The sequence below is a fragment of the Anser cygnoides genome, chromosome 23, assembly GCF_040182565.1.
Source record: "Anser cygnoides isolate HZ-2024a breed goose chromosome 23, Taihu_goose_T2T_genome, whole genome shotgun sequence".
Classification (NCBI taxonomy): Eukaryota; Metazoa; Chordata; class Aves; order Anseriformes; family Anatidae; genus Anser; species Anser cygnoides.
Window position 1 is genome coordinate 5162079 of NC_089895.1, and position 16796 is coordinate 5178874.

General features: G+C 58.2%; 1 long non-coding RNA gene across 1 annotated transcript; it reads left to right on the forward strand.

Annotated features, from left to right (window-relative positions):
• The first annotated feature begins 5048 nt into the window (after nucleotides 1-5048).
• Nucleotides 5049-10778, forward strand: LOC136786882 (uncharacterized). Its single transcript, XR_010826420.1, has 3 exons — nucleotides 5049-5322; nucleotides 5419-5466; nucleotides 9748-10778. It is a non-coding gene; the product is annotated as an uncharacterized lncRNA (long non-coding RNA).
• Nucleotides 10779-16796: the final 6018 nt, after the last annotated feature.

Consider the following 16796-nt stretch of genomic DNA (forward strand, 5'->3'; position numbering starts at 1 on the left):
CGTGCGTGCCGGCCCACGGTCACGAAACCTTCGGGCTCTGGGTCGAGCCTCGCCGGCTCCAGGCTCTCCTCCATCCCCCGGTGGTGGTGGGGGGTTTGCAGCCCCCGGGACCCGGTTCCTGCAGCTTCCCCGACCCCCCAGGCCCGGTTCCCGCAGCTTTCCCGAGCTCCGAGGCTTTTCCGCAGGGGCTGAGGCGGTGCCGAGCCTGGGCGCGCTCTGCCCTCTGCTGGCACCGCACTGCGCCGGGCGCGCCGGGGGGACACCGGGGGGACACGGGGGGGACACGGGGGGGACACCCCGGGAACAGGGATCACTGGGGCAGAGCCACCCCACGGACCAGTCACCGGGGGCAGAGACACCCCAGGGACTGGAGGCACTGGGGGCAGAGCCACCCCAAGGACCGGGGTCACCCAGTTAGAGCCACCCCAGGGACATGGGGCACCGGGACAGAGCCACCCTAGGGACCAGGGGCACCGCGGGGCAGATGCCGCAGCTCAGGGGCAGATGTCTCCATGCCGTGCACCCCAAGCATTTGACAGATTTTTAACATTTGGGGGATAATTTGGGCTGGGCTGGGCTGGGCTGGGGATGGGGATGGGGATGGGAATGGGGATGGGGATGGGGATGGGGATGGGATGGGGATGGGATGGGGATAGGGATGGGAGGGGAGGGGAGGGAAGGAGAGGGGAGGGGAGGGGATGGGGATGGGATGGGATGGGGATGGAGATGGGGATGGGGATGGGAGGGGAGGGGATGGGAATGGGGATGGGGATGGGGATGGGATGGGAATGGGGATGGGAGTGGGATGGGATGGGGATGGGGTTGGGGATGGGGATTGGGATGGGATGGGATGGGATAATCCATTTGGAAGGGACCAACAAAGACCATTAAGTCCAACTGGCCCTGCAGCCAAGGATTCCCGGCGCACTTTGCCTCAAAATAAGGGGGCAAACGCCCCGTTTGGGAGGGCTGGTGGCTTCCATCGCGCCAGGCCGGCCGGCTGAGCCGCTAAAAGGCTTGCGCGGCGTGGCCCTGGCGGTGGTACAGCCCGGGAGGGTAATGGGTATTGGATTGCTCCCTTAGGTCTGTTCTTGAACCTAATCCTCATTAGACTGAAACCCATTTCAATTAAGACAGGCCGGGCTCCTCCTTTGTCTTTCTTTTAATTGGACCGTTCCTGCTGCTAAATGGGCAGCTTAAGCATCCCAAAGACCCTGAGAAAAGCCCGGCATGTCCCCTAATGGGGTTTGAAAGTGGAGAAATAACAGCATAATCAGTCTCTTCCTCTTTGTGTCAGCCCCCGATTCACACCGCCGCCCCCCTCCCCTGCGCACCCTTTCACTGAGGGGCTGCTGACAGATGGGAACAGGACCGCCGCTTCAATGGGGTCTGTCGGGGGCTTTCACGGGCCCTGTCGCCATTCTCTGGCCCTCTTCTTCTCCTGCTCTTGGCCTTTGTGCCAAGACTGGGAACAAGCTGGGAAAGCTGAGCCCGTCCTGTAAATACCTGCCTGCGCTGGATCAGCTCAGGGCTTAAAGGACACGGTAGGGAGCGTTTGGCACAGCTCTTCTTCCTTCCCTCTGCTGGCTCTCCTTGCCCTCCTCCTCCTCTCTTGCTCCTTTCCTATTATTTATTCCCATTTTCCTCCAAACTAAGGCACGAGCGGCTAGAGAAGCACATGCTTGGGGTGAACTAGCCCAAAAAGAGACTTGGCATGGCCAGTCCGAGGGCGAGCTGCTCACGTCTGCCCTCGCTGTGCAGCCCAGCTCTGCTCTAGGACCGGGGCAAGGCTGCTGAGGTCTGGGGTGCCCGAGGCCCCCAGTGCCTGCGGGGCTGAGCAGGGGGGGGAAGGTGGCTGGGGGCTTTCCCTGGTGTTAGCAGCAGCAGAGATGCTCGTTGGGCTTCGTTAGGGAAGAGATTTGATGAAAAACTTGCCCTATCCATCAGCATTTGATAAGCGAGAGGGTGCCCCTGATCAGTCTGTGCCACGGGTTTCTGCTGGGGAGGTGGGCCAAGGGGGTGGGCTTTTAGCTTGTATGGGCAATACCTCTGCCCTTCTTAATTCCAATTCCCCCGGCTGGTTTCTGAGCAGGTCTCCTCAGCTACCCATCCCCTTGTGCATCTCCTCCAGCACCCCCTGTGTCTCCTTGTGCGTCCCCTGCTGGGCGCCCTCCTGTCCCTGCAGGCACGCGAACCTGCCGGAGCAACGCTCGGCTGGATTCCTGCAGGAGATGGGGCACGGTGCTGGCTGCAGAGCTGCCTGGAAGAGGCTGTGATCAGCAGAAGGGCCAGCTCCCAGCCTCCTTAAAACCTGCCCCTGCTCACGTGGGAGCCAAATGGGTGCTCGGGTGCGCCCTAACCCAGCACTCGTGCGCCCGGTCATGCAGGCACGAACCGGGTGCTCCTGCAAGAGCTGCTTGGGTACTCATGCGGGGCGTAACAGGCGTGCCGTGAGCTCGTGCGTGGCTGAATTGCTGCTGCGAGCTCGTGCAGGGCTGAACTGGGTGCTCAGCTGTGCTGCAAAGCCGCACGCGTGCGCGCTCTGCTTGGAGCCGAGGCGCGAGCTCGCCGCTCGGATGGGAACCTGCCGGCTGCTCACGCGTGGCGCAAGCGAGCAAGCCAAGAGAAATTAATCGGGTGCTCATGCACGGACTAATCTGGTGCTTATGCGTGTGCTAATTGGGCCCTCATGCATAAATTAGCGGGGCGCTCATGCATGAGCTGATGGGGCTCTCATGCACGCACAGATGGGCGTGGGATGGGGTGGGGGGGACACGGGGCACGGTGGGTGCTGGGGGGGCCTGCAGGTGCCCCCCATGGGTTCCCCTCCGTGGTGTCCAGGCATGGGGATGCCCAGCTCTTAGGTGATGCAGAGAAAACCCGGTAAATAGCTCCTAATTTATGTATAATTAATGCACTTTCTGGATTTCTCTGTTTCCAGGCAGGGCCCTGGGTCTGGCTGCGTGCTCCCCGAAGACCCAGGGCTCGAACGTCGCGGGCAGGGAGGGGAAATGCCTTCACATCGCTGCTCCCTCGCCCAGCAGCTCTGTGCAGCCCTGGGGAAAAGTCCCTCGGAGCCACCAAGGGGGTGTTTGGGGTCAGGAGGGGATTTGTGCCAGCGCTCCCGGGCATCAGGCATTACACGGTTCTGGGGATACTTTGCGATGCATTTATTTTGTAAAGCAAAACTTTTCTGGAAGCGCTTTGCCTGTCTCTCTCACAGGGTGGGATCTGGTTTGCGGGGCGTTTTAATGACTTCACATCACAGCCGTGTGGCCCAGCCTCGGAAAAATGAAGGAATTATCAGGAAAAAAAAAAAAAAAAAGCATGGCCCCAGCTGATCGGCACGGAACTCCACCCGCTCCTGGCGCGGCACGAAGCCCACCTCCCCTTCCTTCCCCCCGCCGAACATTTCGCGGGCGCCGGGGGGGCTCTTTTCTCTCCCATATGGTGCCAAGCCCACCTTGGACCGGATCCCCTGGGAGAGCGCCTGGGGGACAGCTGGGAACAGAGGGAAAACAGCCGCCGCCGCTACGGCCACTTGCAAAGGGCCGCAGCGGGACGGGAGAGGGATGCGGCGGCGGAGCAGTCGTCCTGGAGACCGCCGTGCCGGAGACATAATGAGCAGCGTCCCTTCCCTTCCCTCCCACCGCTTTTTAATTCCTTCCTCGTCTTTTTTTTTTTTTTTTTTTCGCCGCCTGGGAGCGGGGAGGTGAGGGCATCCCCCTCGGCCCAGGCTTTTGTGGGTTTGTGGCAGCTCGGCTCGGGCGAGGAGGGTTTTAGGGCAGGTGCTGCCATGGGGTATCGGCACGTCTCCGCGGGGCTGGGGGTGTGCGGTGTGTCCCAGGAGGGACCTCAAAAAAACGTCAGAGGGGGGAAAAATGGGGGTTCCCCTCTCGTTTTGCTATTTTGCATGGCGTTGGTGTGATGTATTGAAGGCTGGGGCATCCTAATACCCTCTGAGAGAGGGCAGGGAGGTGGATTTGTACGTGCTGCCCCAAATCCCACGCGTTTGTGCGCTCTGAAGGCAGGTTGGGAAGGGGGTGACGGCTGGGACAGCCCCACGGCATCACCCCAAGGAGCTCAGCACTCCTGGCAACACGGGGCCGCAGGGCACCGCTCCCCATCCCTCCCCACCTCCCTTTTACCTCCCCTCCTTTCTCGCTATGTGAGAAACGAATTTATTATTGCGACGTTTATTTTACACGGAATCGGTTTTCCCTTTTCGGGGGGGGGGATTAAAGCCGTGGGCATTCAGGCTCGGGGCGCAGGAAACGGCGGCTTTTCTTCTGGTGCCGCTCGGGAAGACACGGCCCCTGTGTTCTGCTGAAAGGCCCCGGCGCTGAATGACCCGCGGGCCCTGAATGAAGTGCCTCTCAATTAAAAGTTTCCCATTGACGCTGCCTGAATGAGACCTTGCTGGGGAATTCACCCCGGCTGAATGGCCCGGGCCTTCATCAAATATTAAGGGGCCAATGGATTTCCCACAATATTTGTACACCTTCCTTTGTGGGGATTTCTCCCTCCGGTGAACCAGAAACCCTTAACACATCCGCTCCCGATGCGCCCCCTTCTGCTGCTCATTAGGGGCCGTGGCGGGGGGCGGCGGGGGGCTCCGTGACACCCCCTGCAAGCGTAGGGACAGCCACCTGCTTGTGGCGGTCCTCTGCCCAAAATCCCGCGGAAAAATGCAGGATGGGGGCACCCGAAACCCCCCCAGACCCCCGCTGCCGCTGCTCCGTCACCTGTCCAGAGGGGCCCTGGTGGCATCACCTCTCCTGGTGGTCCCAGGAATAATTTAGGGGGCTGAGGAGGGAAAGGAGAGCCTCCCCTCCTCTTCCCCTTGCCCGACACAAAAGGAAAGCGGTCTTAAGCCCCGGGCTCCCTTCTGCCCGGGGACAAAAGCCCCGGGCTACTTTCAGAGGAGCGAGGGGGCCTCGCTGACAGCTCCGATTGTTGCAGCCCCGCGGCAGCACGGCCGCCCCCACCCCTATTAATGATGCTAATTAGAAACCACGCAGGGCAGCCTCCCTGGGGGGGGGGGGGGAGTGAGGAGAGAGGGGTGGGCTCTGCATAATTTATTCTCCCTTAATCTCATTAAGGAGGGGAGAGAGCGCGTCAGGGAGAGTGTGGGAATGTGGTGTAGGGGGGATGCTGCCTGGTCCTTGCTCAGCACCCCTTGGGGGTCCAGGACCCTGCAGGGCTGAGGATGCTCAGCCCTGCAGGTAGGGGCAGGGAGGAGCTGGGAGCTGAGCCCTGAGCCCTGAGCCCTCCTTGCAGCTTCTCCTTATCCTGCTCGCCTTGGAGGTGGGGATTGAAGAGGTAAAAGTGCCCTGGTCCCATGGATACGGGTGTGGGGCAGGGGAATGGGCTCTGACCCGGTGCCAGCAGCAGCAATTTCTATCTCGGGCATTTCAGAAAGTGCCTGGTGCAACGTTACCAGCAGGTGCTCTGAGGAGAGTCAGGGTAAGAGCAGAGAGAAATGAGGAAAACGCATAATTCTTATTTTCGTCTTCGCTTTTTACCTTTTCTAAGAAAATTCCTTCTGCTCCTCGGCCCTGGCTGCCCGCTGTTCTGGGACGAGGGAATGTGATGCCCCCATGTCCCATCCCCATGGCAGCTGGGGGCAAGGCGTGCTGGGCTGGGCTGTCTTTTTGCATTGCACCCACGTTTCATCCGCCCTGACCCATGCAGCAGGGCTGCTGGTGCGGGGCACAGGGCAGGGGCAGGGACGCGGGGGGCTCCGGCCCCGCCGGCAGGGATATTACGGTGCTGTGAATCCCCCTCCTGGCCCGTGGAGGGGGCTGTGAGAACCGTATCCTCTGGAGCAGGAAAAAAATAATCGCCATTCCTCCCTTCCGCTGACCTGGAAATTGTGAACATGTTCCTGGGGCCCGTGGGTCGGCAGCAGCACCGCCTGGGTCGCCGTGCTGCGTTGTGCCAGAGGGGAATTAACCACCTGCTCCCAGCCCCGACCCCAAATGGGGGTGAGGGTGGCTCCTCTCCTCTCCCCGTGCCCCTGCTCCATGGGCAGGTAGCTGGGGACCGTGTGCGTGGTGCTGGGGCATGCTCCTCGTCTTGCTTTGCATCCTTTCCTTGCGCTGCTCGGTGTTTGCACCAAGGTATTTAGGAGAAGCGTGGACGTGGCACTAAGGGACGTGGCTTAGTGATGGGACCTGGTGATGGCTGGACATGGTGATCCTGAAGGTTTTTTCCAGGTGGTTCAGTCGGCAGGTCCAAAGCCTTTCTCTGTAAGAGAGGATGCTGCAAACCGGCTCCAGGTCCAGGCATGGACACCTCTGATTTCTCTTAGCCTGCTGCATGGCTTTCCCTGCTCTGGAGCCGCATGCCTGCGTGGCCACGGGGATGAGCGTCCTCCGAGCCCCAGGTCTGAAAGGGCTTCGGCAGGACAAAGCGCACAGCGAGGCGGATGGCTGAGTGGGAATCGGGCAGCTCCTTTGTGCGATAAAAACGAGCTGCGAGCTCCCTGCAGCCTCTGATGCTGAGCAAGGAGGCGTGGAGAGCCAGTGGCCTTGGCTCCACTCTGCAGGTCCCGCAGCAGCCCTGGCAGCGCTCCCTGGAGCTGGAGCCGTCCGTGGGGCAGCGTGTGCCACTTCCCCAGCTCTGCGTGCATCCGGAGCACGTGGAGGGGATGGCTCCGAAGCCAAGGGACGCCCCCGCAGCCCCCCAAAAGCAAGCAAAAATAATGTGTGTGCTGAAAAGCTTTAATCAGACCCCGTGCTTGCACGCTCAGGATAACCTCGGGCTATTTGATGCGGATGGGCTGGAACTTCGAGGGATCAGAGCTGCAGCTTCTCAGGAAGGCTCGAGGTTTTTTCTCAGGAAGGCTCGAGGTTTTCCTTGGTGGGTTTGTGTGTGCCACACACGCTGCCACCCTCAGCTGGATATCTGCAGGGGAGACGCAGTGCCCGCTCACGTCCAGGCGGTTTGGAGGCTCTCAGAAGCATCTCTTGCTCCTCCCAAGCTAGCACAGAGGCCAGCATGCACAGCTGGGGTGTCCGTCCGTTGCGTGGAGTGTCCGTGTGTCCCCAACAATTTGGTGTGTTCAGCCCAGAGGGGGCACGCAGGCTCCTGCTGCCTGGCACCAGCTCTGCAGCAGGGAGGCAGGTGAGGCCAGGAGCCCTCAGCTCTGGAAGGATTTGTGCACCGAACCCTTGAGCAGCTGCTGAAAACCACCCAGTGGGTTTGGGCCAAACGGGACTCTGGAGGAAGCTTGTGTGCCTGGGCACAGGGAAAGGGAGAGCCGCTGGGACAGCCAAGGCAGGAGTAGGGGACAACATCTGTGCGCGAGGGGCTGCCGCAGCTGCTGCCTCGCCCGTGAAAGAGCCCCGTGGCTCCATCTGGTTCGGGGACAAGCCCTGGTCTTATGGAAACACATGGCCGACATCTGGGGAAACAGGAAACGGTGGCGAGCGGTGTCCCAGCAACGCCGCGTCCCGCTGCCTGGTCCCCCACCGGCACGGCCATGGGATCGGCAGCTCGGGGAATTCAAAGCACAAGGCCAAGGCGACTGATGGATGGCTCGGGTTCAGTGGGGAGGGATATGATTAATAAGTGTTATGGCCCCTTTGTTCCCGCTGCGCGGCTGTCAGCGCGGGTTAGCTCTGACGGGCGCTTTGATGACTCTATGCCCATGAGCGAGCCACCGCCGTGATGAATCTCAGCCAGCAGAATAATATCTGCTCCGGACCCGTTCTTGTCTCCCGGGGACAATAGTGGGGCCAGGCTGCTTTGTGAGGGGTGTGGGATTTGGGGTTGGTAGCAGAGGGCTGATTTTCTCCTGCACGGGCAGCTCCACGCCACTCGCCTCCGTCTCGGGCATCGCCCCCCTCGTGGGACGGCCGAGTGTGCCAGGGAGGGGAGAAGGGTAAAGAATTGTGGCTTTTTCTTAGAAACGTGAACACGGGGGCTTTCAGGCTGGCACGTCACCATGGTCTGGAACTGACAGCAGAGCACTTTGTGCCAAATGCTGGCGTTTTGCAACCCAAAGCGCTCTCTTTGGGCACTGCGCACCCTTGCAAGGGGCAGGCACGCGCCGTGACGGTGCCTGGTGAGCTCTGCTGCTGGTTCCTTGGGGCTCTGCGGGGTAGATGTGTACCTTCCCTGTGCCTCAGGGTGTTTGGAGGTACTGGGCAGTTTTCGGGACAGGGCAATGCTGCTGGGGGTACTTTGGCTCCCCTCCGGGGGCTGCTACAACCTGCAGCAACCTTGCCAAAGCTGCGCCGTGACGAGCGCTTACCGCACCAGCAGGAACCTTCTTCCCAGAGCTCTGTCCCGCTGTTCAGGACAAAACGACTTCTGAAAGCGGAGCTCGGCTGCATTTTCCTTCTGCGCTGACCTGGATAAAGCAGGCTCCCTCCCTCCACAAAGCGGCGAGCAGCTCCGGCAGCGCAGAGGGAGGGGAGGCTCAGCCGGAGCTGTCCTAGCAGCATGACTCATTGCCTCCGCCAGGTTGCCTCCTGCTGCCTGTCTGTCTGTCTGTCCTTCCTGATGTTTTAATAACCCACCTCCGGAGCTTCCTCCGTGCACCAAGCCACCAAGTTCATTTCAGCAGAACCGCTTTTTATTGCCTTAAGGGGAGGAAAAAAAAAAAAAAAATAATCAACGCGCGCTCTGCCCGGAGGGATGCTCCAGGTGTCTACAGCCGATTCAAGGAAGGCCAGCTTCCAACCCAGCGGGGCTTTTAGCCCAGGGGACGGCTGGGGGATGCAGCCCCCCTGCCCGGAGGGGGCTCTGCAGCCCACGCGTGCCCTCTGCCGGGGCTGCTGCGGGCGCCGCAGGTCGCTGCACCGCGCCTCTCCTCCGCCAGGGGCCACTTTGCGCTACCGATTGGGGCTGCAGGGGATGGGAGCACTTGGGTGGGTGCGCTGGGGTGCCCGTCCCACGCGTGGACGTCCTGCTGCGGGGCTGGATTTGCTTTTCTGCCTGCCCCCAGCTCCTTCCCCACGCCTTGGCGCAAGCCAGCGAGCGATGGGGAAGGCGCCGTGCCACCTCCGGCGCGGGCAGTGCCTCTGCACCCCGGCAGCAGCACGGTGCCCTGCGGCATAAATCCACCTGGGGATGCTCGGACGTGTGCCAACCCCCACCTAGGAACACTTGGACACCTCTCCAACCCCATCACCAGTTTGGTTTTGAGCTTAGTGGGTGTCAAAGGGTGCACAGAGAACCGAAAATTGGAGCTGGGCCCCCAGCAGCTCTGGCTCTGCTACGGCTCTCTTCCAGCCCGATGTGAGCCCCGAAGGCTCACCCTATAACAGGGCAAAGGAGCTGGAAAAGCCCCCTCCTGCCTCATCTCTTTGGGAACCACAATCTGTGAGCAGCAGGCAGCTGGGCTGAGGTTTGCTTTGTGGCAGAGAGCCGTGCCCCAGCCCTCCCGGCTCCTAATTTCTCCTCCATCCTTTCCCCATGCCACCGAACAGCCCCGTTAATTACTCAGGACCCGATCGCCTCGGTCCTGCCACTACGGCCGCACTGCAATAGCCACTCAATAACTCAATCCGGGTGAGTAATATCTAAGTGCTGCGTCTTGGCACCGTTATGGTTCCCCACTTGGTCGAGGTTTATGGCATTTCATTTCATAGAAGCTTTCCCGCTGCCAGAGCCTCCAGCCAGCCTTTTACTTTAACTGTATTAATTCTCCCGGGCCGGCCCCGCTCATATTGTGTTTTTAATTGAACATTCTTTTCTTGTCTCACTTTTGCAAATTCAGCCTTGATTTCCTTCCAGGGTTGCGAGGAAGGAAAAGAACGAACGCGGCGGTGGCTGACCCAGGGCCGGCACCGGGCGAGGGTTTGGGGGAATGAACTGGAAGGTCCTGATGAGCACGAGTGGGAGGGAAATGTGGGGACTTTGCTTGCTGAGAGCTTTGTCTCCTCTTGTCCAGACAGAGGCAGGCTCGTGCCAAGTGCCCTGGGAGCCCAGCGCGATGGAGTTGCAGCTGCTTTTGGTTACAGCAGCTCCTTCTGGCTGGCCGCTGCGGGCAAAAACACGTACTCCTCCTGACCCAGCACCAGGACTGGGGTTGGTTTCCCTCCGAAGCATCTCCCCTGGCTTTGCCAGCTTGTCCCCCCTGCTGCTGGGAGGTGAGGGGTGGCAGACGTCACCTCCAGCCCCCGCGGCTCCTGGTCTTTCCTCTGAGCTGGGAGAGAAACGCAGCTCAGGATGCAAAATCAGTTTGGGTTAAAGCTCTTTGTGAACTGAAGTGCTGCGGTTTGAGGTCCTGTAACTGTGGTGGATCAGTGATGGGAGAGGATTTCTAAGACTTATAAGCCCTTTTCTCTGTGGTGGCTGGCTCCAGCGGGCCTGATTCGGATGTGCTTGCTATAATTAGCATAAACGCTATTAATACTAGGGCCTTGCCAGGGGGAAGTGGACGGGCCATGCCAGCCTTCCTCAGGCTGAGGTCAGCCCTGCCATTGCTTCTCCTGCATCCGTCAGCATCCACGACGGAGACGTTTCCTGCCTGCTGCAGGGAGATCCAGGGCACTGCTGGTTTCCAAAAGTGGATCTGACCAACTGAATTCAAAAGCCAAAACAGAAGAAATTGCTCGCAGCAAACCCTGCTCGAGGAGACGAGAAGCAAGCCCGGGGTAAATCCTTGGTCCCGGGTCTGAACTTTGAATTAAATGGATAAATCATGAGCAACTAGGCCAGTTAGCTTCCCTCACCTCCCCGCACCGAGCCTCTGGTCTTAAAACATCTGGCTCTGCTCCATTTCGGCCCTATTTTGGCAAGTTTAACTTTAATTGTGCCTTGTTTACCGCCCAGTAAATCAGCCGGGGTTAACCCCGGGTCTAACAGCACCTTGTTCCCAAGCCTCCTTATGGCTCTGGCAGGGGGTGGTGGGAGCCAGCAGCCCTCCCCTGCCCAGCCTGCCTCCCGTTTGGCAGTGCCCGCATCGATGGAGCCAGGACACGAGGAGCTGCTCAGCGCCGAGATCCTCATGCAGATCCGCTCGCCCTTGTGAGCGGCCTGGCTCCTCAGCCAGGATTATGTGTCTGAACAAGCCCTCAGCTCTGGGAGCAGCTGTTTTCCAGCTATTGCCTAACAAAGAAAACTTTTATGACTGCAGGAAAAAAAAAAAAAAAAAAGGGAAAAAAAAAAAAAAAAGCAGGACTCGGTTTCTCCGGAGCAGCCGTCTGGTTCGAGGGCGGCGGGGCTCAGCACCAGCGCCTCCGCAGCGCCCACCGCGGGGCTGGGCTGCTCCTCCCGGGGGGGGTCCTCTGCACGGTGGAGGAAATGATAATGCCTGCAAAGAGGGGACGGACAGCATCGCGGAGAGGGGCTGAGCTGGCTCCTGGGGGAGCCCCTTGGTGCCGTGAATTTCCTGAAGGCATCCCCCTGTTTTCCCACCGCCTCGAGCACTGCACCCACCTGCCCCAAGCCGCCTCTGCTGTCAGAGTGCTAAAACCACCTGCAAGGTTTGGTTCGTCACCGTGGGGTCATTGCTCTCCCCTTGCACAAACTTCAGCCTTTCCTCTCCCTTCCTGCTTTTTTTTTTTTTTTTTTTTTTTTAAAGAATCTAATTTCCCAAATGAAGTGCAGCGGAGAGCAGACAGTGCCTGAGTCAGATGAGCCTAATGGATGAGGCAGCAATTCACCCAGGCACTTTCTTTAATTGAAAGGCTCTGCCTGCGGCTGCCAAGGGGAGCAGGAATGTGGTTCCCCTGACGGGCCCTGGGTAGATGACACGGTGTGTGGCGGCTCCGTCCCCAGCCCTGCTCTGCTCGCTCCTTGGCTCGCCTCCTGAGCCCTGCAGCAAGCTGAGTGGCTCGGCAGGAAGGGAGTAGTCACCCCCAGCCTTTTGCTGCAGTGGCCTCAGGGCTGTGCATCCCCCTGTGCACCTCCATGTGCATCCACTTGTGCATCTCCATGTGCATCTCCCTGTGCATCCCCTTGTGCATCCCTTCGTGCATCCTCCGTGCTCTTGCTTTGCTGGTGAAGGGAGCTCAGCTCTCAAGTCTTGCAGTGCTGCAGGACCAGCGATTGCCCCGGCCAGGCTGGAGTACAAAAGCACCACGACAAGGCGTGCACAGGGGCCAGTCTCTGCTGCAGGTGGTGCTGGGGAGAGGAAGCTCGCTGCCGTGCCCATCCCTTGCTCCTGCTCCAGCCTGGTGCATCGCACGATGCTGCCTATCCCGTTTTGCTCAGGCTAATTTTTCCACCCTCCCCTTATCACTTTTTGGATGCCTCCCAGCCTCTCCATTTTCCCCCTGGGGAAGCATTAACGAGAAGGGCCGTGCCTTGCCTATGACCCAGGGGACGGGAGGCCAGGGAATCCTGTTTATTGCGGTGGGGGGGTCCTGCTCTGCCCCGCCAACATCCCCTCGCTTTGCCGTGGAAGAGCAGGAAGAGGTTAACTCAGCCTGAATCCCTGCTCCCCGTGCGTGTGCGCAGAATACCGAATGCAGAGGCGAGCGGCTGGGAGATGCAGCAGGGCAGCAGTGCCCTGTGCTGGCACCGACAGGCTGAAATATCTCCCCGGTATTCCATGGGTGTGCGCTCAGGAACTGATTTTGAGATAGAAAAAGAAATCTTTTAAGAGCTGATAATTTTAATGTCTTTTTTTTTTTTTTGCCTTTTTTTTGTCTCTTTTTTTTTTTTTTCTTTCTTTCTTTCTTTTGCCCACGCTAATGGCAAGAGCAGCAGCTGCATTAACTGTTTTGGATAAAATTCAACACAAAAGCCTCTATCTCCCCGAGTGTCTGGTCCAATAAATCCCGCCTCGAGCTATGAAATTGTTTTAGGGGAGTGGGAAACCGCAAGGCAGGAGGGCTCGGTCCCCCTCGCAGGTCCGTCAGCCCTCAGCCTTGCTGGGCACGATGCAGACGTGGGTGCTGGGTGCCCAGCACCCAGGGGACCGGAGCAGAAACCCCATCTGCCAGCAGCCCTGGAAAGGTTGCCAAGTGCCCTCCGACGGAGCTCTAAAACCTTGGATCCTCGCTCCTTGAAAAAAAAAAGAGGGGAAAAAAGGAAAAAAAGCCCCATATCCTGCATGCCCGGAATCTTAATCTCTTCTCTTTCAGCCCCGGCCCTGCTTCCCAGAGCCGTAATGGCTTTTTGGTGAAGGAGGGCTCCCCAAAGCTGCGTGGCTTTGTGGTGTCCCCGGGTTTTTCAGTGGCACGGGGAGGGCAGCGGGGTTACGGAGAGCAGCAGATGCGGTAGGAAATAGGAACGTCCTGGCTGCGGGAGGTGCCCGGTGCTTTTTGTTGGCAGGAGCTTGTTGCAGAAGGAAAAGGGGATATTTCCCTCGGACAGCATTTTGGGCACGTCATGGCTGGGTTATTAGCAAATATTTCTTGCACGAGGGGCTGAGCCAAACCTCACAGGGTCCCAAGGACCTGACCACCCCCCCAGGCACCCTGACATAGGGCAGCGGATCTGGACTGCAAAGCTGCTACCTGCAGCCCTGGAGAGGGGAAACTTGTGCTTTATAGGAACGGGGAAAAAAAAATGCTTGGGTTGCACTTTCTCTCCAGCTAATCCAATTTGTCTCCTTACTGCTTTCAAATGCCTTTTAAAGATTCCTAGCAATGTATTATAGGAATCCATTTGCCGAGATGCAGCGGAGAGGGGCATTTTTATTTTACAGTTATTAGCGAGTGACAAGGTAAGTAACTCGGAGGAGATTGATCACCCAACTAAGCATTTTTACTTTCCCAATTAATCCTGGCATGATCGTAATAAATCCGGGAGTGGGAGTAATTAGATGTGAGCGGACCTCGCTTCCTTTCGCTGCTGCGTGTCGGGGGTAATGGATAGAGACATCTTTCTCTGGGAAGTGGCCTAGGGAGACGTCCAGTTAGATGGGATTTCTGGAAAGAAAGATAGATGTCAGGGGCCAGCGTTCACTTTTTTTCCTCAATGGAGCACAGATTTATGCCATCAATCCACATTAAGAGGCCTTCATGGCTACACAGAAATCCAGCGAGCGTAATTCAATTAGCCCCGTGCACTTTTTAAAGATGGGATTTGATAATGGAGGATCATTTGCCCCGAAGTTCACACCGGATTTTCTTTCTGCTGCGTGTTTTTTCCCCCTTTTCGATTAAAAGAGTCGCTGTGGTTCACTGGATGCTTTCACCTCCCGGCTCAGAGCTTGCTGGGTGAAGCCCCCGAAATCGCGGCCACCGAAAAACTGGCTGCGATGCCACCTGCGTGCTCCTGCACGATGCTCGCTGGTTTTCCAACCCATCCTTGTGAGCACGGGGAAGCACAGAGCCAGCAGGCTGCTCCGGCATCCCCTTGACCAAAAAATGAGCAGCAGGGACTGGGGCTCTCCTCACCCTGCTCTCAGCCCCCAGCTCCAGCACCTTTGATGTATTTCCCCGGCTCGCAGCAGTGCCGAGCTCGCTGCAGATCCTGCAGGGCACAGCACGGCCCTGCACCTAAGGGTCAGCCTGGAGCAGCAGCTGCTTTCGGAGGGCATTGCGGTGTTGCAGGAGCGACGAGCTGCTGCTCTCAGCTGCTTTGCATGGGCACCAAGGGACGGATCCTGCGCGGCCGCAGCACCTCGTAAAGCAGGGTGCGGGCACCGCGTGTGCCGGGGCTGGCTTCCTCGGAACCTGTGATTACACCACAGCACCCATAGCATGCAGAGCTTTGGGTTTCGTGCTGTCTCCTGCAGTCATGTGAACTCATGCAAATCTCAGCATACCGCCCCGTGTCTAACATCAAAGATTTAGGGTCGTGTCGTTGAGAAAAGCGTGGATCCCAGTAGCTCCTAAGCCCTGGGACAAACCCGAAGGGTAGCTATGGAATAAATGACGTCCTGATGTGGCGAGGAGGGGACTGGCTTCTTGGATTCCCTCCTTGAAGAGGAAATCTTGGATCTGTCCCTTCCTAGCACAAGGGACAGATCCAAGTGTGCTCCCTCCCTTTCCCCTATAACGAAGGGGGAAGGACTGTGCGGGTCACTGCTGTGTATCCGTGCTGCACCCAGCGCTGCCACCGATCCGAGCAGCTCCTGTGCCCCACTGCCACCTGGGGACAGCAGCTCTGAGCCTCCCCGGTGATGCTGCAGCACCCACGGCACCCAAATCTCACCGGGCCAGGGGTGTCCGACACTGCTCCGCTCCCCCCCCCAGCCCTCATTAATAGATTTACTTATTTGGAAATCATTATCCAGGCAGACAGCCTTGTGGATGTGGGATCCCAGGGGCAACTTGTTAGCAGCTGCTCCGTAGCTACATCAAGAGGTTTTCTGACAGTACACAAAAGCCATTTGACAGTGTCAGGAACCACCGAGAGGGATTAACTTGAAAGAGAAAAGGGGAAAAAAAAAAAAAAAAAAAAAAAAAACACACATTAAAACATGTCTTAAAGCTTATCAGAGATGGAGAGCTTCAGAGCAGAAAAACCAGCTGGTGGGGGAGAAGAGCAGGGAAATCGGGGGGGAGCCCCAGCAGGATCAGGGCCACTCGCTCCCCTTGTTTAATGTCGGGGCTCTGTTTTGCTCAGCCAGGGTGTTCACGCAGCAATTTTATTTGCTTTTTGAAGGCTTGGCCTGAGATCTCGAGGGTTTCCTGCTCGGGTGAGCGTGCCCCACCGGTGAGAGGTAGAGACGTGAGCTGCTGATGCGTTTCCCCTGGGATTTTGGGTACCCGGGCTGCTGCAGCGTGCGCGCCCCGGCGCACCTCGGAGCACCTGCAGCAGCGCCGAGCACCTGCCCGCAGACACCGGGGCCCCGCCAAAGAATAAAGTCTTGGCTGAGAGCTGTGATAAAGAATATCTGGGAAGGGAAATGCTCCGGGGTCAACCAGCAGAGAGATGCCGGCGTAAAAGTGCTGAGCGCAGCAGGAGCGTCTGTACAGTCATCCCGGGGAGGCAATAACTTGCAATAAATGAGAGACCTTTGCGGAATTACTCAGCCCAGCCAAAAAGCAGCTCGTTTGCCTGCGCCGTGAGTTGTTAAAATTGGAAAAATCTTCAAAGGACACTGAAAAATTACAGTCCTGTCTCCGATGTGACAGCTGCTGCTGCTGGAGGGAGAAGCCCTGATCAGGCAGAGCCGTACCCAGGCACTTAACTTCAAATGCCTGAGAAAAATCCGGGGACATCACCAGGGCTGGAAGCTATACAGGTGAATAAAGGTCAGAGTTTGTACGTTCATCTGGTGCTAGCAATGGTCTCGGAACACCAGGGGTTTTTACAAAACTGCCGGCCTCCGTAACCACTGGACTGGGAGCATCACGGCGCTTTGGTTGCTTTGTTCTCCTCTCCCTCGCTGCTCGAGGCCCCTCCCGCAAGAAAACCGGGGAAATACAATGCAAATGCACGCCGAGGTGTCAGGCAGCAAACATGGCATTGAGTCCCTGCCAGTTTTCCAAGATCCCTTGCTATTTCGGAGGCTGAATGTGATACCTCAGTCGTAAGATCGGCTCAATGAAGTTTTTGCAAGCCCCAGGTTTACAATAGCTGTCTTGTAAAGAGCCCGGACAAACCCCAGTGATTTATTTACTTTTGTCAGTCGCACGGTTTATTTATCTTGTGCATTGATTTGCCAAATATTTTGTTTCAGTTTTCCCACAGTTGCTCGGCCGATCTCTCCTCTCGGCCGTGCGAGGCTTCGGCGCCCTGGGGGGAGCAGAAAAAGGGGGGAGCAGAGGGGCTGCAAGGGGTGCTCCCACCACGGGTGCTCTTCCCCTGGGATCCTGGAGCTGTCCTTCAAAAAGACGAGCTCACTTCTGCCTATGGACCTCATTAAAACTGTGTATTTACAGGACAGAGGAGGTCCCGGGGTGGCTTTCGTGGCAACTCCACCCGAAAGCCCACGA